Raw genomic sequence first — 21,812 nt, 5'->3', positions numbered from 1 at the left:
GGGTACAAATCTCATTTTTCGCCCTTCTCTTGAAATGTAGCAGTGATGTCGTGGTAATAATTTCTACCTCACCACGTGAGTGAAAGCGTACTAAACATCCACAACATATAACTTCTGTATAGATGTTGGGTCGGAATTCGTCGCCGCTGCTCGGGCTAGAATTCATTTTTTTGCTCTAAGCAGCCAATGCATGTGATTCTTTTTTGTCAGGTCTTTGAAAGTGCCTGCCTGTATCGCTGGGTGAACACATAGGTATGGCCGGCTTTCAGCCTGCTCGAATTGCGGCGCCCTTCGAGAATGTTGAAAGCAGGTCATATCCTGCTAAACCACTGGCGCCGGCGTGCGCACTTCGGTACCTCTCCCCTGTGGTCGCACCTGTGCTGTGTATTCTACGCCTTGGTAGATCTCTGTCCGCCCTGCCCTCTCTCCGGCCGTCAGTCAGAACCGGGTTCCCTTCCGAGGCTTTTTTGTCCGCCACTGGTGCCTCTTATGCCTGCAACGGGAAGTAGTAGCCAATATTCACCCTATTTTATTTTAATTATATACTTATACAGACTGCAGCCTCGGCGAGCCTATTGCAGGAGTGGGGTACCATACAAAAAAGCAAAGAAAGCGAACATAGAACATTAGGGACAGGCATGAAAATTCTTCTCACGATAACGAAAGGATGTTGACTGCTAAGGAACTCCAAACTTCATTGGTATAAAGGAAAAAAGTGTACTGTAAATTAGTTCGGGCATAAAAGGGCGAACTGTTTAGGACGTGGGGGCTCTTGTAGATGGAGGTTTGGATGCTGACAGGTAATTATCCAGAGCAGAAAAGCAACGATCATTGACTGAATTGTAGAAGAATTTGAGGCATTCTAGTTGACGACGTACGGCAACAGTAGTGAGGCCTATTTCGGGAAGAAAAGTAGACGGCCAAAAATCCATGTCGAATCTCCTGCAAACAAAATACACGGCCTTCTTTTGCGCGGATTCTAGTTTGTTGATATCACACTGCTTAAACAGACTACAAACAACGCAAGAGTATTCGAGGATAGGGCTAATGATTAGTTTGGTTCGGTTTAGGGAGTTCAACGTGCCAAACCGACACAGGCTATGAGAGACGCCGTAGTGAAGGATTCCGGAAATTTCGACCACCTGGGGTTCTTTTTATATATTAAAATCTTAGTATTTTGAGGAACAGTGCGCAGCGTGAGATGCAAGTATCCTAGTCTTTTAAGGGCCTTATTACGGATTATGTCATTTTTTTCTGAGCACGACCTGTGCGTTAGCAGGAGACCGAGATTTTTGTGTTCGTGCACTCTGTGTAAGTTGAGTTTATTGTATGAATGTGCGAAAAAGGATGGGCACGAACGTCGTCTAAATGACATACAAGCGGCCTTAGAAAAGTTGATATTCATTTGCCACATCTTGTAATAGTTGTAGAAATCAGCGAATGAATTGTTAGCGGTAACACGATCAACTAGTGATATAATGGTTCGATATAACACCCAGTCGTAGGTAAAAAGGCGTATCTTTACTGAATCGTTAAATGCCAGCTATTTAATGTATAGGAGGAACAGAAAAGTACCCACGACCAAACATTGGGGAAAACCAGATGCAACATTTACGAAAGATGAGTTGGTAGGGTTGAAGTGTACTTACTGGGAACGTTGGGAAAGAAAGTCCAATACCTAGTTAACCAGGCACGAGCTTTTTATTTTAGCAGACAGCTTGAACATTAGTTTATGACGCGAAACTGCATCGAAGGCCTTTGCGAAGTCTATAAATCTAGCATCAACCTGATCACCGATATCGAGATAACTGCTAATGTCATGTGCAAATTTGTTCAATTGTGTTGCAGTACTGAAGCCATGACAAAAACCATGCTGGAAAATACATGATATTTTATTAGTTTCAAGCAATTGAATGATAAGTTTAAAATTGTTTTGCTCCAGTAGTTTACATGTGTACGCTGTTAAGAAAATGGGCTTGTAGGTAAATAATAACGGTACATCACCTGATTTCAATAGGGGGAGAACGTTAGCAAAGTTTCCACGAGGAAGGGTGTGTGCCGGATGTTTGTGATTTCCTAAAGGTAACCGTAAGGTACCTCATAAACAAAAGAGAGTGACGGACGAGAAATACAGCAGAGATGTAAAAGGTACCCACAATTTCTTGGCATCTATGTTTAATGTCATATTGAGCATAATTTCAGTGGACACTGAGGCCTCGCCGATTGAATAATGAGATTCAGAAGCCAAAACAGGAATTACCCAATTGTATGTCGTGAAAACTGAATGGAAGTATCCGTTAAAAGCAGATGCAATTGCTAGAGGCTGAGAAACTGCGACATCGTTTGTTATCAATGCATCCGAAAAGGACCCAGAGCGTACATGGACTAACAACGTTGGCGGGGATTAGCTAATAAAACGTTCTAATAAAAATATTTTGCTGCGTTCTTTTTAACACGAAGCATCATCTCTGGCGCTAATAAACCGACCGATCCTTGTAGGGTCAACAGAACGTCTTGATCGGCGTAATGTAGAGACACGACGTGATAACTGCGTCTCTACTCATTCGGGAATGGCAGGGTTATTTTTCTTTGCTTTTAAAAAGATAAAATGACTGATGCACATTTTGACAAAATTTTCAAAGAAAGTTGTTAAAGTATTGAGATTCCTAGTGGAATTCATTTGCTCAAACTCGTCAAACGAATAATATGGAATGTCAGCTACAACTACATCATATGCATGGTTGAAATCAGGAAACGTGCAGTAGAAAAAAGAAATTTAGGGACGGTGCAAGGAACTGAAACTAACACAGCTTTGTGATCAGACAGATATCCCCTAAACCACGTCACACTCATAATCATTCTTTATAATAGATGGAGCAAGAAAAACCAATTATCGAACTGCTGCCTGCCGAGTGGATTCCCCAACGACCTGACTTAAGCCACAAGACAAATAAAAGTGTGCCACCTCTCTTCCAACAGACACTTCATGTCCCATCACTGTCATACGCCAGGCGTGCTGAAATAGCCCACACAAAAAACGTTTTGAAGAAGTATTGTAGTCATGTGAAAACCTACTCAGAGTTTGCAATTCATTGTTATTAGAACCAGATGGACGGTAAACAACCCCTATTATCAAAAATAACTTTTCTAACTCGACCTTGAACCCCATAAACTCAATATCTGGTGGAACCGGGAGCACAGAAAACCGAAGGTTGGACAGAAAAAAGAGCGCCACGCCACCTGCTCTCTCGAATCCCCTGTCTTTTCCAACTAATTTGAAGCCAGTGGAGGCTACCTCTGGCTCTTCCACGCTGTTTTGTCGCCATGTCTCTGTGACACCAATAATATGTGAAGAGTACCAAGATACTAGCGAATGAAAGTTTGGGAATTGATTGACAACGCTTGTTGCATTATTGTTCAAAATAGAAAGATTATTGCAGGAACCACGGAGTCATGGAGAGTCTACATGAGATGATGTACCAGTGAACTTTGATCAACCAGCATATGATCTGACGACCATGTTGGATGTGCTTTCCCAGTTGTACCGAAGCTTGGCTATGAATACGTGGTGAAATCGAAGGGCAGGTCAGCCGTTATTCCTGTAACCTATGCGTCTGCTAAGATGCTATCCAGTGTCTGCTCGGCTTTGAAACTGATTTCGGCAACTTTCCGCAGCGGGTCTGTCGTCGGACAGTTGTGCATCCTACGATGCTTTCGCGCAAGAGCGGTATCATTGGTTTTTGTCAGAGTTCAACATAAACGCCAATATCCTTTTATTTATACAACTATCTATATTTTTAATTCATATATTCATTTACTGTTTATCCCCCGAGGCAATCAACACGGCTAAAAAAATCATTTGAGCACTTCTTTTTGTCCTTCATTATTGCACCACTAAAAAATTAGTGGTGAACTTCTTTGTCGCCTCAAATTTTACACTTTATTACGTCATTAGCTGCGGCCGTCTACAAACGAACCAGTTAGCCAGGGCCACCACGTCCACAAAGTAAGTGCTCTACCACACGCTGCTCTCCTCGAAATGCCAGTCATCTGGGTTTACTTCATCTCTTGGTACTTCCAAAACATCATCTTAGGGTGTCCAAGGAAGCCGCAGTTGTTTGCAATCGAGCAAAGATGTGTATCACGTGGCATATTCTAATAGAGCAGTGATGAAGAAAGCGGACTAGTTTCAATTCGTGTCAATATCGTCGTTGCTTTAATATGTTACGGCTTTTTTCGAGGAGCCAAGACGGTGGTAATCCTGTTTTGAGGCAAACCTCATGAAATCATCTCTCGGTCTCAAATCATTAGCGCTTCGCCGAAAAATTTCAATCCTCTGCCTATTCCACAAGCTGTACTTTAATTTTCCAGCACTTCGTGAAAACCTTCTGCGCACTCCGGTACGATCATCTCGCCGTTTATATAATTAATTTATCATACAGCGCTTGCACGGCTCCACCAATGCATTCAAGAAATCGTTTCTTCCTTGCGCGATCGAATTTTGGAATAACTTACCCGAAAACATTGTCGTTGAAACTGATCCTTCCAACTTTAGACAGCTACTCATCGACCATTTCCAAGAAAAATAAAACTTTCCATGTATCAGCTGCGATGTGCTACAAAACGATCGCTTTATTGGACGCGTTGTTTTACTGTGCTGTGTTTTTCTGTATGTTTTCTTTCACATTGTTTTTGATTGACTATATTAATGTATTTACTATTTGGCTTGTTTCTCACATTGTCTTTGATTGACTTCATAATTTGTTTACTGTTTTGCTTTGTCTAGCTTTCTTTCTAGTTTTTATTCTTTTTTCTCCTCTCTTCTTGTTCTTTTTTTTTGCCTTTTCTTATGTATGACCGTCGGAAACTTGTATCCCCCCCTTATGTAATGTCCCCACGGAACCCTTAAGGGTTAATAAATGATGATGATGATGATGAATGATGACCTATTTTATGTCCACCTTTCTTTCGGCAACCAAAATGCGTTGGCGTGGTTCAATTACCAGCAAGTGTCAATGTTGGCGCTGTTCTCAGAGGAATGCGTACTACGGATGCGCGAGCGCTTTTGCATTTCAACTTCACCAAGAAGTGGTCGACGGGACGAAAACAGAAACCACTAGGGCTCCGTATCGACATGCCGCAACCGCTCAGCCACCGCGTCAAGGAAGGGAGCGGGGATCGCGAAAGCGTGACGAAAAAGTCCACAAAAGTGCGCAAGAAAGCGTTTGAATATGGAACACTTTTGTGATATAGATATTGCAAGCAGTAACAGAGATCGTCTTGTGTGAGCGTACGCGTTATTCGTTCTTTCTCGTCCGGAGTGAGGGACGTGGCTGCCTCCCAAAAGGTAAATTGCTTTAGATTTATTTTAGCACTGGAGCTATACTGGAGGCTACGGCGGGCGCCAGGCAAGAGGAAAACTGCTTTAATTAGTTCGCTGATTAACTAAATATGTTAATTAACTTTTCTAATTTTTGTTTTAGGGGATATGTTGTATTCGCAGAATTGGAGATCGTCCTCCAAACAGTCCAACCGAGAAAAAACAATTTTAATTAAAAAATTTTCACGCACGTTACGAGGCGCGAAAAATTCACCCTGGTAGGCATCTTCACACCGTAACGCAGCAGCGGGAGCGCCTCTGACGTAGTTCACTCCGCCCTGCGCTTTGCGTCACGCGTCCCGGACTGGCGGCCTGCGCTGTCGCTGCTTATCTCGCTTCGCTCCGCGGCCTCACGGAATGCCGCGCTGGAACAAAAACGCATTGGCACAAAGTGCAGGGCGGAGCGAGCTACGTCACAGGCGCTCACAGACGCTGTGTTACAGTGTGAAGCTGCCTACCAGGGTGACTTTTTCGCGCTTCGTTACGCGCGCAAAAAATTTTTTCATGAAAATCTTTTTTCTTTTCTGGACTGTTTGGAAGACGATCTCCAATTCTGCTAATACAACAAAGCCCCTAAAATAAAAATTATAAAAGTTAATTAACGTATTCAGTTAATCAGCGAACTAATTAAAGTAGTTTGCCTCTTACCTGGTGTCCGCCGCAGCCCTCAGTATAGCCCCAGGGTTAAAATAAATCTAAAGGAATTTACCTTTCTTTAAAAATTTTGGACCTTCTAAAAAAAACACCCGGTATACATTTTTACAAATTTCACTGCATTAACTGGAATAAATACACAGCTCAACATACATAAACACGCGTACTGGGGAAAAAAAGTTACTATTCAGCCCTATATTGCGTAAGGTATCGCAAACATCACCTAAAAAAATAAATTACAGAAGGTAGTCGATAACCCTGCGCAACAAGAAGACGATATTCAGTGTATGATTGCGCAGCGACTCTTTTTCGTACAGGCAAATTGAACAATCGTTTCCGTGAAAATTGTTCCAGGTTGGCCCGGTCGGAAACTTGTGCAGCTTAACAAACCGCGGTACTTACCGCAAAGCGCAAAGCGTAATAGGACGCACATTCCCGTCTTTAAAAGGAGCTCAGTCGGCCCTTTAGCGTTTCCACAACCATATCTCAACCGTGAAATGTTTCTTAATCAGTACGGCAGGGGCTCCAACTTGTTGGTTAGAAAGAGTGAGGAAGTTGTCTGATGGATAGAATCCCAGCCTTTAAACAGGGTCGGTACTGATTTGCTGCTGCGAATCCCAGTGATTTACGAGTGAGGTCTCTCGCGCAACGAACTGACGTGCATTAATCTCTCCCTCCGGGCGTAGAATACGTCCGTAGAAAGAATTTGCGTCACTCAACGAGACTTCCACCGACCATCTCTCTCGTCTTTCGCAAGATATGGCTAGCGGCCGCAGTTCCCGCTCTTCGTTTCGTATCTATTTATTTCTCTCACTTGACTGACGACAGGCTTCGGGCTCAATTTGTTCATTCCTAGAGCTAGCCTTGAAACCTCAAAAATTGTTCTTCGTGGCGTGTAGCTATAAAGTATGATTGCGTGTCCGTCCTGCTCTCCATTTCTCCACTGGCTTTTAAAACTTTCCACAGCCTCGAGCGGTGGCCAAAAATGCCGCAAGAAGAAGTATCAAAGTTAGCCAAAATGGTAGCGCATTCTCTCTCTCCTTTTTCAAAAGGAACTGAAATGGCGTCATGCGGGAACAAGCGACAAAAGACTTCAAGAGCCAGCAGCAGAATTCGCGAAACCTGCTCGCGCCTCAAAGTGGTGTGCGCTGGGCTGGCGCTTGCAGGCGGGACTAAATAACAGGCTTCTCTTCCAGACTGGAGAGCTGGAACAGCTCACGAGATTGGCGCAGTGCAATTGCCTTCTCGGCGATGGATCGAAACCCAGCTCACCCCTAGACGATTCGTGGCGGTAACATCGGCATTTCGTCGAGGGCGATGTCGATGGCACAGCTCACTTCTCGTCATAGGCAGCCAGCGAGATCGGACGAAGAGAAGTCGTTGCACCCTTCCTACTGGAATGTCCAGCGTCTTCTGCCCGCGAACCCTTCCTGCCTCTCCTGAGTTCCTCACCTTCCTCTCCGGCTTTCGCCGTCCGACTGGGAATTTCCCGAAACCACTGGCATGTAGGTCACTGACTTCTGAGAGCCGGCGGATATCTCTGGCGCGGCCCCTCCTTCCAGGCCGTCTTGAGTCTGGAAGAATGCGCGATGAGTGACCGCAAGCGAAGCAGTAATATGGCGTGTTTCTTGACGGCAACTACACTACTTGTCCATCCTTGGCTACTACGATCGGTCACCACGTCAGCGCTGGAAAACTGAACCATTCCTATGCGCGCACAGTTCTATACACTCTATTCCTGGTGGTTGTGGAATGGAACGGTACGGAGCTATAGCCTCAGCACTGAGATTAATATTGACATTTATAGTAGTAAGAAGACGTCGATGCGTTTATTGCCGCATTGCAGAGGAAAGTAGAATGAAACATGATTGCAATAATAATATATATTTAGTGATCAACAGTCTCGCAATAGAAAAGCACTCCACAATTAACACCGAGGTGCTATAAGTGGTAAGGGAATATGTCTACATAGTGCAGTTAGTTACCGCTGATCCGAATTATGAGATAGAAATAACTATAATAATAATAATTTGGAGGATCGCATACGGCAAGTTCTCTCAAATCATGAATGGCAGTTTATCAGTATTTCTCAAGAGAAAAATATACAACAGCTCTATCTTACCGCCACTGACTTATAGGCAGAAAGTTGGAGGCTACCGAAAAGGGTTCAGTTTAAGTTAAGGACAACGCAGCGAGCTATGGAAAACAAAATAATGATAGGTGTAACGTTAAGAGATCGGAGGCGGGCGGAGTGGGTGAGGGCACAAACGCGGGTGAATGACATCCTATTCGAAATCAAGAGGAAGAAATGGGCTTAAGCAGGGCATGTAACGCGAAGGCAAGACAACCGCTGATTCTTCACGAGTGGATTCCAAGAGAAGGCAAGCGTAGCAGGGGGCGGCAGAAAGTTAGGTGGGCGGATGAGATTAAGAAGTTTGCGGGGATACGGTAAAAGCTGGCAAAGGACAGGGTTGATTGGAGGGACATGGGTGAGGCCTTTGCCCTGCTGTGGGCGTAGTCAGGCTTATGATGATGATAGTGATGAAGTAGTGGTCACTAGACGTTGCCGTGTTCAGGAGTTGTTCGCCAATGGCCACGATGCTCAGGGTGGCCAAATACTTTTCAGGGAGGAAGACATGTATTCGCTGTCTCATTAGTGAGCCTGTTCGCCAGCACCTGACAGTGTCCCAAGCATAGCTGTTGAATGATGGGTTAGATCAGAAACTTTATTACGGTAAGGTGGCCGCAGCCAGCTCGGGAGTGGATTACTTAATTATCAGTAGTCAAGTTCTTCGATTACTACTGCGCTGACCATCTTGTGTATATTCGTTTCAATTCATGCCGCCTCGCATGACGCTACGATAGGCGGGACAAGGGAAACGCAATCCATTAACACATCAGTCGCAGTCAGCAGCACATAATATACCTTGAGATGTCTACTTGGTGATAATATGATGACAACAAAGCTCTCGCGGAGTTTTTAAATTTACAATAGAAATATTCAACTTCGCGTGTGGGATCAAGTGCTCTCAGAATATACGGAGACTCCTTGCTACTACTTGCACCTTGGTGCCACCCCTTTGACTAAATATCATCTTTAAATGATTGTCCAGAGCGAAAATTGTTCACATTACGAAAGAGAAAGTAATCACTGTGAGAGGCCTGAAGCGTAGGGTGTATGGTTAAGCTGAGGAATTGGTATTCCCCGATAGCCGCTTCCGATTTGCGAGACTGTTAAACTGGCACATTGTTGTGAAGCTGCGACACATATGCCGGCGACTTCCCATACTGTTTCTCCCCTACTGCCAAATAAATACCTTAGTTGTTGAACCATACGTCTCTTGAGTAATTATTGCTTTCTACAGCATGCATTCTAGTAACAAAATACCTTCTCTAAACCCTCCCCATCAAAAAAGAAAAGAACGTTCCTATGGTCCAACAATATGTTCGGCTGACTACTGCACATGAGATTCATTTAAACAGCGTGAAAGTTTGTGGCTCCATTGCGTAGACTCTCGTTATGTCCCTAGATCATTGTGATGGGCTCACATTGCACCCCCAGCAACAATCCGAGAAAGACTCCTGGATGGTCTTCCAGCATTCCTAAATTCTGTACGATACTTGTACGATCTATTCTGTTCCCGGCCCACTAACCGGACTTTTAATTGTTTAATATAGTTTTCTATGTCAAAGCTGACGATAGTCAGATTAAGTGGGCGATAGTGGAGGACAAGGGAATAATTGCGCCTGAGATTCCTTAGCATACATCGGAATCTGGGTAAGAGCGTGCCTGCCTTTCGCCTTGCGAACGCTGGCGAAAATGCGACCGCTGTGCCCGAGAATCGATTCTGAGACTTTGCGCTGAGCCCTGCAACACCGAAGCCACAGAGCTCCTACCAGGCTTTTAAACTACTGCATAATTTTATTTGTGTTACCCTGAATATCGATCTCACTGATTATCAGTGGTGATAATTTTTTTTATTGGCACTAATAGGTAGATTAAGGCTGTCAATCGTCTTCAAAAGTAAAACTGTCCCCAACGCTTTGCCTCTCCATCCGGAAGAGCTACTTGGGGCTCCAGCCGCGTCCAACGAAGATAAACTCAAGACAAAAGTCCAATGAAAGCAAAGGCTATTGGCCCCGTTCTTCAGCTCACGGTGAGTCACAGAACCAAATGTGCTTCACCATCTTAACCCAGACGTGGGTGTGGTCACAAATCTGCCATGTGCATTTTGCGAAAAAAAAAAAAAGGTAGCCGTAAATACGTCTATTTTTTTTTAACAACGGCTGATTAAGACTCAGAGCAGTTTTGTCGCCCTCACTCTGAGCCCACCAAGTTTCAAGTGCTGAGTTTGGGCTCTTCTTACCAGCATCTTTTCATGGGAAAGCATTTCTTGCCGCAAGAGTGTCGTGGACAGGATGTGTCAGCACGGGCTATGGACAGGAACTGTGGACACAGCGTGTCCTCAGGAACTGTAGATCACCCAGTAAGAGCGTAATTATGGTTTGTAATCATTGATACTGATCGAATAGAAAGTTTAATTGACCGAGTTACTAAATAAACTAAAATATTAAGCGATTAAGGAGTTAATTTCCCATATTACTACGACGAATTCACCAAAGCGGTGAATTACTAGTCATTCCTCGAGGATTGAACGAAAGATAAAAATAATAAGTGAAATTATGTTATTAGTAACGATTAAATATTGAATAAAAGCTAACAAATAATGATTAATTAATAAATAAGTAAAAGCGTTATGGTGTGCTGAAACGGCAACCAAGTAACACTTCGAAGAAATAGTAACAGAGGAGGCAACGGAACTAGACATGCTTTCGCATTTCGGCACGTAAGGAGGCTTAAGTGCACTTTTAGTTATTTTTCTCCCGTTTCGTGTAGCAATGCACTCCTTTCGGAATAGAGGGCCCGGCTGTTGACATTTCGGCTCTAAGCGAGCGGTCAAGCTGCTGCGTCGAGGAGTGCGAACTTTAACTCTGAGCCAAATCAATCCGAACACTCTTGCAGCATGTCACTTCAAGGTGGAGTTTCCTGGCGCAGTGCGGAATACAGGAAATAACCTGTATTGAATCAGCAGATTTCTACTCAGTTCATACTAAAACGTATAACATCAAAAGATACACTGCAGTAGAATGAACACCCAAAATGAACATCACCCAAAATGAACACCAAAATATGTTTTTCTCCGCAGCTGCCGATCTAGAGTGAAGGCTTCTCGCATGACCTAAAAAAAAATTTATTTCTCTTCCTCCAGAAGGGTAGCAGATTGGGTCTGTTGGTAGGTCATGACGAGGTGCTGAAGCGCAAAACCGCAAGGATTCAGCGGAGACGTGGACGGGACGAGCGCTTTCTCAGTTGTCATTAAATTTCTTCCTCCGTCCAGTAAGCTTCGAAAAACGCAGTACGCGGCCATTTAAGCGAATTTAAGCGAGAACCAGGGTGCGGCGCCAGTCGTAGTGTTTAGTTATGCACAGTATGGCTGTAGAGTAGGATCGTGGGTTGGGGTAGGTTAGGGTTGTTAGGGAAAGGCCAGTTTAACACACTGCGATGCATCCGCGTGCGTCTGTACGCCTGCACGACCTTTCCATGCAAGGGGGGCATCTGGCGTGGCAGGCAGTGTGACGCGTTGCCAGGAAGTCATGCGGGACGCCATTGATTTCTTACTAATCAGCGAGACGCATTACATGTACTTTATTTCTTTCTCTCTCCTTTTTCCACCTCGGTCTCATTCACGTTAAACCAATCTCAATGCCACATAATCGGAAAACATGTCCTCAGCAGCTGTCACTGCAAAAAAAAAAAAAACGCATTAGTTAGAAGATCATCATTATTTCAAAGAAAAACTTTATCAACCGTTCTTAACATAGAAATTTCTGCCATCCGTTTGTACCTGCAATTACGCTTCTGATGGCTGTTCCTAAGTTGGTTGTTAATGCTATTGTTAATTGAAGTAATGTTAAGTTCATTGTCTAGAAAACACGGATACGTCCATCCTTAGGATGAACGTGTTCTCTCGAGTCCCACCAACATTTTTAAAACAGAAATTATAAATAATTCAAAGAATTGCTGCTCTTACTTTTGCAAGATAAAGGAGAGACTCGGTAACGGCAATGATGGGCTGATTTGAGGTGGAATCATTAAAACCACAAAAGCAAAAGCTTTTTTTTCTCACATAATTCAGGTGGAACCGAAAAGAACCCGATTTTTTTAGTCCTCTTAAAAACGGAGCGCGAGAATATATCACGACCGAGCAATCCAGTCTCATGATAAGCCTGTTGATGTTTTTACGTATTCTTTTTTTTTTCCCCAGACACCATTGAAATCTGGAATATTTTGCTTGGTGATGTTGATCGAACAGATGTACATAAATTCGAATGTTCAATTGATATTTTCTGTCCCTGCCATCTTACTTTACGATATGAAGTGTGTTCTGTTGTATTCTGCTGTATTGTGCTGTGTTGCATTCTGCCTCTGTAGCTGTAGTGTTCTGTTGTAGTCTGTTATATTTTGTTGTGTTGCATTATCTCTCTGTAACTATCCTCAAGCGAAGGTTAACGGTATTAATAAATGAATAAACAAAAAAAAAACGGGCACTGCATTTAAGGTTAGGTGCGTCTCGTTAGGGCGGCCCTTGACACCATGTCAGGACTGACGTGGAGGCTTGTCTTGAGCATGTGATTCTCTTCCTTACCTCACTGCCTGATTGCATTCACCTGGGCTGTATGGCCCAAGAGAATTCACCCACCCTAGCATCAGGAAGAGAGACCGCCTACTTTTTCGAACGTCGTTTTGTAGCCGTTTAGCACACTATGTTTTGCCGCAACATCATTCATTATGAGGGCGAATAATCTTCCTCTGCTACTCCTTACTTCCGGAACAAACCGCCGAGGATTATCGCCACGAAGAGTACAATTGTCTGCAAAAATATTCCGCTGTGCATCGCTATAGCTTGCTACTTGAGGGACTTTTTAAGTGTGATACAAAGAATAAATTTTTATTGAAGTGCATAGCCAGAGAGGTTTTTCTACAATAAAAGGTGCACGCGAGATAATATCCTCTGGCTTGTTAGTCTACAATGGGAGAGGCGGGCAGGGGTAGAAAGGGGGTTATGATGAGTTAACGTTGGGCCTCTTGTTACGTATTCACTGCCAACGAGCGCGAAAAGAAGTGGATCAGGAAAGAAGAAGACAACACGCCGCCAGTGCTCACTCCCAACTGGCGTTTATTCGAAAGAAGGAGCAACATATGCTAGAAAACGGCTCTTCTGTCTTTGTCTTCATCTTTTTTCGGTGCGACTGTACGCAAACGCATCATCAATGTGCCTGATATTTGCAGCGAACCGAGGTCCGTACGACAAGGGAAACGAAGGAGAGTGCGGATCCCCTGAGGGTCTTCTCAATCTATAGGCTGTTACATTTCGCCTTCGTCGAGTGGAAGAAAACGGCGTGGCTGCAGCAGAACGCCGACTAGCCCCGAAAGGCACGTTGGGTCAACGCCTTGATTACCCACGGAAACTGCGTCCGTCTGCCAGGATGAAGTTTTGAGCGAGTGTCTCCCCTACTCCGCGTGCGAACGCAGGATCGAACGCATGAAATACGCGGGAACGCCGCTCGTGGTCATTCCAGCGTCTGCGCGACGTCGATGGCATATTTCTCCCTCTCCCAACACGTGACGGGGGCGTGATCCCTCAGGAGAGAGTGTGTGATTGATGCCACAGTTAACTTCCTTCCTCGGCAGACCCGGCCCCCCTCTAGGGAACCTAGGGAAAGAGAACACTTTAAAAACTCGGCAGCGAGTACGGCCGAGGGGTCTCATCATGTGGTCTCATCATCAAGCGTTTCAGCATTGAGCGTCTCGTCATCGAGCTCCTTTGTACATAATGAAATCTGGCTGTATAAATTTTTTTCTCTCCTTGTCTTTTCCCGCATCCTCGTCTTCGACGTCCCTCATTCCCTCTCCGGCCCGACCATGCTACCTGATCTTTAACAAGGCCAATTGCGTAATATGACACCTTACAACAGAGGCCTCCTCTTGAAAGGACTGAATTAAAGTGGTCAACGCATATCTTTCTAGATATGCGAGACTTCTTATCAGTTGCATAGATGGGAAAATTGCCCCAGTAAGAACATTCCGCGCGTCCAGTTAAATGGAGCTAACGCTTCGTGTAAGCCACGCTCACTATCAGCCTACTCAGAAGAATAGCGTCGGCACGCTGAATGCTCCCGTTAGTTCAAAAGTGATCTTGAGGTTCAACTTTTGAAATCGGCTGTGATGAACTCCTCCCTGTGCCCAGTGTACCGATGTCAAACTGCTCGTAAATCTGAAATGAAACGCTAGTGGTGTCCGTTCTTGGAAACAGAGCTGCTATTCACACATCATAGATGAGGGCGGTTTTTGCTCCTGTGTCGGCGCTTTAGTTCGCGTGGAGCTCGCCGTTATATGTGCTCCACTGAAACACGGAACATTACTGACCTTTTCCTCACGCCGATCAGTGGAGCTCAGCGATGTCGAACGCCAAACTGGTAGGAGCTGTGTTGCATCACACAGTGAACACTTTTCAGCGCTGGTTTGTACTCACGGAATGCACTGAGATTAACCGCAGGTTTAGCGAATGCCTTTTTGCATCTACCCAAGCTGAACGGCCGTAGTCATTTTTGGGTTTAACGTGCAGTTTCAAATGATTTGCTGGGAGGGATATGAGAATAGCACTCGTTGATGAGGATGGCCTTGCTGATTCATCACTGTACATGCATGAATTTAGTACTCTGACCAAATATGAGCATGAGTCAGTAGCTTGACTTCAGATGTGACGTCACGGGCATTAGCAAACTGACTGATGGTTTGCCAGTAAAGCTTACTCTAACACAAAAAGGCAGGTTGCAAAGATGCAGGTCCATAACATAAGTTTAGCGCAAAACCAGGACGACGGACAAAAGGGGAGAGTGTCAGTCGGAAGTTAGCGCCTGTGTTGTGGGTGAGTGTTCTCTCCCCTTTTGTCCGTCGTCCTGGTTTTGCGCTACTCTTATGTTATGGATCATTACCGACTTGCCCAAGTTTCCACCGTGCAGAGCTGACACAAAGATGGAGGTTCGTGCACAAGGTGAGCAATATTTGCTTCCGACCATCTCTCCTTGCGGGCATTTCGCTTTCATTCCTAACGCTAGTGCTCTTTGTCACGAAATGAAGTATGAAACAAGAATTCGTCAGTATTTGTCCCTTAAACAGGCTTTCTAACCTCGAGGAAGAAAAAAAAAAGACATCAACTGGTCCGTCGTTCGCTCTCGCTAAACATTGCCAACTTCCTTTCAAAGGATATTTCGCCTCTACGCACTTTAGTCGCTCAAAGTGCCCCCTGAATTTTTTGTCAATGCTAAGCGCTTAACTCGCAGTGTTAGCGGATATGTGTGGTCATAAAGAATAGCTGGCTTCCATTCCTCTCCTTATGCAAAGCTGACACTGGCTAATCAGCTGATTACGCGGTGAACAGGACGAACGCAGAATTCATACAGGCAAGGCACAAGAGGTTTGTTGTATCGGTAATTTTTTCAGACTGGTAAAGAAACTATCAAGCGTGAGCCGAGTTAGCACGACTAAATTTAAAATGAAAGCTCAAGTAAAGAGCAATTTCGTAGCAAAACTTCAAATGCCATGAAAGGATTTTTGAGCAAAAAAGACGACACATACAAGATAACAGGATGAGCGCAAAACAGCGTCGGAATTCCACAGCAGTGGACCCACGTCGGAAACCCATGTGTTCCCTCATGGATCAAGAAAGGCCGTGGTGTGACGTAGGCATGGCGCAGAGCCTGTCGTCTCGAGAATGGGAGAGAGCAGGCAGCAGGGCGCAGACAGCACCGAACGAGGAACGGGAGCGCACACTAAGTGCAAAGTGAGTGCGGCACGGGAAGGGCATTTTAAGCGATTGCAATGGCCTCCAGGAAGCATGAGCTCTTTGATCGATGACAGGTTCCGGTTCTAAAAAATTCCCTTTACTTTTTGGGCTCGGGGTACGGTGATCATCTCGGTGCATTCTGCAAAATGATGACAGAGGCAGGACTTGACTGTGTCTAGAAACGGCAAATGTGATAGCTCTGCAAATACGGTTTTTCTGGAAAATGGTGACCCTCACCAGCCTGGGAAGCATCTTTTGGGATAGCTCGACTTGCTTCCTTATCCTCAGACACGGCAGCTTTGCCAGGATTGTGAGGCCCTTGTGGCGCATAGTAGTCACACTTGGTTCAGTTCAAATGAAACATAAATAATGTGAGCTTACAGCAAGTCAATCTGTTAGCCGTTGTTTATTTCAATATGTACCAATCACCCGGTTGGCTCTTCCGTACGTGGATGTTCCGGAGAGTGTTAAAGTTCTAAATGCATTGTGAGTACATGCCGAAATATTCAGAATGCAGTAGTGAACAAAATGATATGGTATTTTGGTTTGGTTCGGTTTATGGGGCTTAACGTCCCAAAGCGACTAAGGCTATGAGAGACGCCATAGTGGAGGGCTCCGGAAATTTCGACCACCTGGGGTTCTTTAACGTGCACTGACATCGCACAGTACACGGGCCTCTAGAATTTCTCCTCCATCGAAATCCGGCCACCGCGGCCGGGATCGAACCCGCGTCTTTTGGGTCAGCAGCCGAGCACGATAACCGCTGAGCCACCGCGGCGGCAATATGGTATTCTCAATCTTTTAGCATAAATTCAATACAATGGGGAATTAAAGGACCTATTCGCTATTTCTGAAGGCATTTTGATGAAATAATTTACTCTTATTTATTTATTTATTTATTTATTTATTTATTTATTTATTTATTTATTTATTTATTTATTTATTTATTTATTTATTTATTTATTTATTTATTTATTTATTTATTTATTTATTTATTTATTTATTTATTTATTTATTTATTTATTTACAGGTACCTTACAGGCCTCCAGGGAGGCATTGAGTAAGGGAGGAGCAATAAATATGTGCAGCAGTAGCTAGAAGAAACCAAAAATGCGTAGAAACAAACACTATTACGTTCGAAAAGCTGATTACAAATTATCACGACAGTACAAAATACATGCAGAAAAACATTGAATAAAAAAAATTAGAATATAAATACGACATAATAGTAACGGGGAAAAAAAAAACAGGCATGACTCGGGCAAAGAAGAAAACGTGCTAGGTGTTATCTATATAATGTTTGACCAGATGATTATGAAACGTGCCGTGGTTGCGCTGCGATGCAATGCAGTTTGGATGATCATTCCATAGACATATAGCACGTGGGAGCGGAGAAAAGTTAAAAGCGTGAGTACTGCCATAAATGCGCGTGTAGTTGAGGTTATTGTGCGATCTGGTTGATGAATAAGAGGGTCGTTGCAGGTGCGATAAAGGTGACTGAGTGGCATGGATTAATTTGTGAAACAGAGATAAAAGGGCTATGTCTCGACGAGTTCTTAATGAAAGGAGAGAAAGTTCCAGCTTTATTTGGGTAACGCTTGATTGAAAACTATAATTTCGTGAAATAAATCGACTAGCCTTATTTTGTATTGCTTCTAGCATGTCAATTAAGTACTTTTGGTGAGGAGACCAGATGGAAGACGCATACTCGAGCTGAGATCTAACAAAGGTTAAATAGGCTTGTTTACACACATTAGCAGTAGTGCTTTGTAAGTTGCGGCGCAGGAAACCTAATGATCGTGAAGCATTGGCAGCAATGGTGGTTATGTGAGCAGTCCAAGAAAGGTTTGGTGAGAAGTGAACGCCTAAGTATTTGTATTGAGTAGCCCGACCTAATATGTTGTTATTAATGTGGTAAGGGAAGTAAGAGTTTGCCGATTTTCGAGAAAAGGAGATTATTTTACACTTGGAAACATTTAGGGTCATTAGCCATGTTCTACACCAATCATGAATTAAATCCAGGTCACTTTGAAGTGAAATGTCGTCGTCAGTACTCTTTATGGATCGGTATACAATACAATCGTCAGCAAATATTCGTATGCGGGATGAAATGTTGCATGGCAGGTCATTTATGTAAATTAAGAAAAGTAAGGGACCAAGGACGCTCCCTTGTGGCACACCTGACGTAACATCAGAAAGAGGAGATAAGTGATTATTAATGACTGTGAACTGTTGCCGATTCGAAAGAAAATTACGGAGCCATGACAAAGTTAGAGCATCTAGTTTGAGCGCCGAAAGCTTAGGTATTAAGCGACAGTGAGCGACACAATCAAATGATTTTGCGAAATCGAGGAATGCACAATCAGATTGTAAGTTGTTGTTCATGTTCGAATGAAGGTCAGTAGTGAATTCGAATAACTGTGATTCACATGAAAAGCCTTTCCTAAAGTCATGCTGATTGGGGAAAAAGAAATGAACAGATTCAAAGGGACAGTAAATATGAGACGCAATAATGTGCTCCAGCATCTTGCAGCAGATACATGTTAGAGAAATCGGGCGATAGTTTTCACGTGCATGTTTATTGCCACTTTTGTAAACTGGTAGCACTTTTGCTATTTTCCAGTCATTCGGAAGCATGCCTGTTAATAATGACTGCCAAAAGATATGAAGTAAGATGTTACTAGACGCGGATAGGGAGTTCTTTAATATTTTGGAATTAATTTCATCGACGCCACATGAAGAAGACACTTTCAGGTTAGTGATCAATCGGGTTATGCCTTCGAGAGTAATATCAATCGGAGCCATGTATGGGTAGTCAAAATCGGGCACGCAAGGAATGTAGGAACTGTCTTCTCTAGTGAATACAGATGTGAAAAATGAGTTAAATGCAGTTGCGCTGTCAGCATCAGAGTAGGGAATGTTGTTGTTGTCATGTATTGAAATATCGTTACTAATGTTACGCCGACCTATTACCTTCCAGAACTTGCTGGGATTGTTCTTGAGCAGTGCTGGAAGGTCTTGTGAATAATATTTATCTTTAGCGTCGCAAATAGCAGAGCAGTAAGTGTTTAGATAGTTTTTGTATTTATTCCAAGCACTTGGAGAACTCGCGCTTTGCATTTTTGTACAGCCGTTTTTTCTTATTTCTCATTCTGTGATGGAGTTTCGTGAACCAAGGGTTGGATTTATCATTAGTTATAGTGATGAGCGGGACGTATTCGGCTACTAATCATGACAGCTTTTCTCGGAAGAGAATCCAGTTATCATTGATTGACCTATCTTTAAAGGAAGGCAGTAGTATTTTGTCGGCAAACTCTTCGAGTTCTGTGTTAATAAGGGCATAATCAGCTCTGTTGTAATCGCGAATTTGCTTTCTTGTGACTCCAATGAAGGGAAGCGGAATGATAATAGTCACTTGAAGCAAATAATGGTCACTAAATCCATCTAAGTATGAAAAGTTACCGACTGTTTCAGGGGCTGTTGTAAAGATGAGATCTAGTATATTGGAGCCACGGGTGGGCTTGGTAACTACTTGAAATAGGTTAAAATCTAAAGTCATGTTTATGAATCTTAATGAGGCATTACAAGGGGATGAGAGCTTTGTCCAGTCAATCTGCGGAAAGTTAAAATCCCCAAATAGATAAGTGATATCGGCTGGAAAGAGTTCAAACGCCTTAGCCATGCTGTCATGAAGTTTATTTAAAAAAGAATTGTCAGAATCTGGGGCTCGGTAGCAGTTACCTATTAGAAGTTTTCTAGAAGAAATCATGCTTGCTGCCCAGATTATTTAGAGATCCGAATCGGTATCAATAACAAAGGAAGCAACTGATTTCCTTATACCTAATAGGACTCCGCCCCCTCGCCTATGCGGGCGATCACGCCTGTATATGTTCAATGGACTGGAGGCTGAAATAACTTCATGATCACCGATATCGGGGTGCAGCCACGTTTCAGTCAATACGATAACGTCAGGATCACTGTCCTCCAGAAAAGATATGACAAGAGCGCGCTTTCATGTGATACTTCTGATGTTAGCAAATAAAATTGATAAAGGTGAAAAGACAACGGCTGGTTTAGGTTGTTGATAGTTGTGAGCACAAGAGATGGGTAGTGGCTACCGATCAGACAGGATGACTGAGTCAGTAGCGACGCCGTAGACATATATTTTGTGAATCCATACGTAGCTTGTCAACCGATAGCTTCAATTTCATTTTGTGCGTTTTTGCGAACTGAATCAGCTTTGCCCTGGCTTTTCGTGTTGTAAGTGAAAAATCTTCACGAATGGCAAAATTTGTTCCTTTCAGTTTATACCCAAAAGATAGGATGCGTTCCTTGTCCTTAAAATACGCGAGCTTAGCTATAATAGGCCGCTGCTTTTCAGAATCATATTTGCCCAGTCTGTGGACTCGTTCAAATTGTTGGCCAGTTGTAGCGATACCCAGTTTATCCCAGCAGAGATTAATTACTTTATTTTCAGACATTGCCCAGTCTTCCTGTTCGTCATCATCCACCCCAAAGAAGAGTAGATTGGAGCGCCGCATCCTATTTTCAGTGTCGTCACATCTTGACGTAATGGCTGTCAGACGTTCCGAGACACCAAGCACTGCTTCAGCATCAGCATTTGGCCTGTCTTCTGCTGCGCCACTCAAGGCTATGGATGCTTCCAATGCCGCCACTTTAGCAGTCAGCAGTCGCACTTCATTTTCGGTTGCTACCTGCTTTTCCTTTGCGTTTTTAATTTCCTCCAGTAATGAAGCATGTCCTTCTAGCTTACGGATAGCATCCAGAGCCTCGACAAATGCTTCAGCCTCAGCTTTTGACATCGGGCCAGGGTTTGACTCTACATCACCCGAGAGCATGAGCAAAATGTCAAACAGTGTGAGACAAATACCTGACAAAGATGCTAACACTCGCTTAAACGAATCATTCAACGCGGGGGGGCACGACACCGCAAAAAGAGAGTAATTGCTACTTTTAACGCAAGTCGCATTGTTCAGGTAACTAACCTGTAACATTAACTATCGTGAGTGCGTCATCCTTGGCGCGTTGTCATGCCCAAAGTGGACGCTTGCTGGGTGGCTTTTATGCTGTGGCCCGTCCGCGTCGAGCTCTGGTGTAGTAGTTCCGGGTTGCCTGACGAAGAAGCAGGTTTCGTCCAAAGTTGGCGTTCGTCGCATCGTGGCAGGTAAGGTGGGCGGTAGGTAGGTAGACAGGTATTGATTCATTCCAAGCGGCCCAGAACACACCGCCCAGGTGAGAGTTGCCTGTAACATTAACCATCGTGAGTGCGTCATCCTTGGCGCGTTGTCATGCCCGAAGTGGACGCTTGCTGGGTGGCTTTTATGCTGTGGCCCGTCCGCCTCGAGCTCTGGTGTAGTAGTTCCGGGTTGCCTGACGAAGAAGCAGGTTTCGTCCAAAGTTGGCGTTCGTCGCATCGTGGCAGGTAAGGTGGGCGGTAGGTAGGTAGACAGGTATTGATCCATTCCAAGCGGCCCAGAACACACCGCCCAGGTGAGAGTTGCCTGTAACATTAACCATCGTGAGTGCGTCATCCTTGGCGCGTTGTCATGCCCAAAGTGGACGCTTGCTGGGTGGCTTTTATGCTGTGGCCCGTCCGCGTCTAGCTCTGGTGTAGTAGTTCCGGGTTGCCTGACGAAGAAGCAGGTTTCGTCCAAAGTTGGCGTTCGTCGCATCGTGGCAGGTAAGGTGGGCGGTAGGTAGGTAGACAGGTATTGATCCATTCCAAGCGGCCCAGAACACACCGCCCAGGTGAGAGTTGCCTGTAACATTAACCATCGTGAGTGCGTCATCCTTGGCGCGTTGTCATGCCCGAAGTGGACGCTTGCTGGGTGGCTTCTATGCTGTGGCCC

General features: G+C 44.2%; 1 pseudogene; it reads right to left on the bottom strand.

The window, feature by feature from the left end:
- LOC149338958 (uncharacterized) overlaps positions 1-20,801 on the bottom strand; it is a 96,830-nt pseudogene extending 76,029 nt beyond the window's left edge.
- Between the last annotated feature and the right edge of the window lie 1,011 nt (positions 20,802-21,812).

Source organism: Amblyomma mixtum, chromosome 6 (assembly GCF_055824585.1).
Source record: "Amblyomma mixtum isolate Tamu chromosome 6, ASM5582458v1, whole genome shotgun sequence".
Classification (NCBI taxonomy): Eukaryota; Metazoa; Arthropoda; class Arachnida; order Ixodida; family Ixodidae; genus Amblyomma; species Amblyomma mixtum.
Note: the sequence above shows the minus strand (reverse complement) of the source record. Positions and strands in the feature narration are given on the sequence as shown.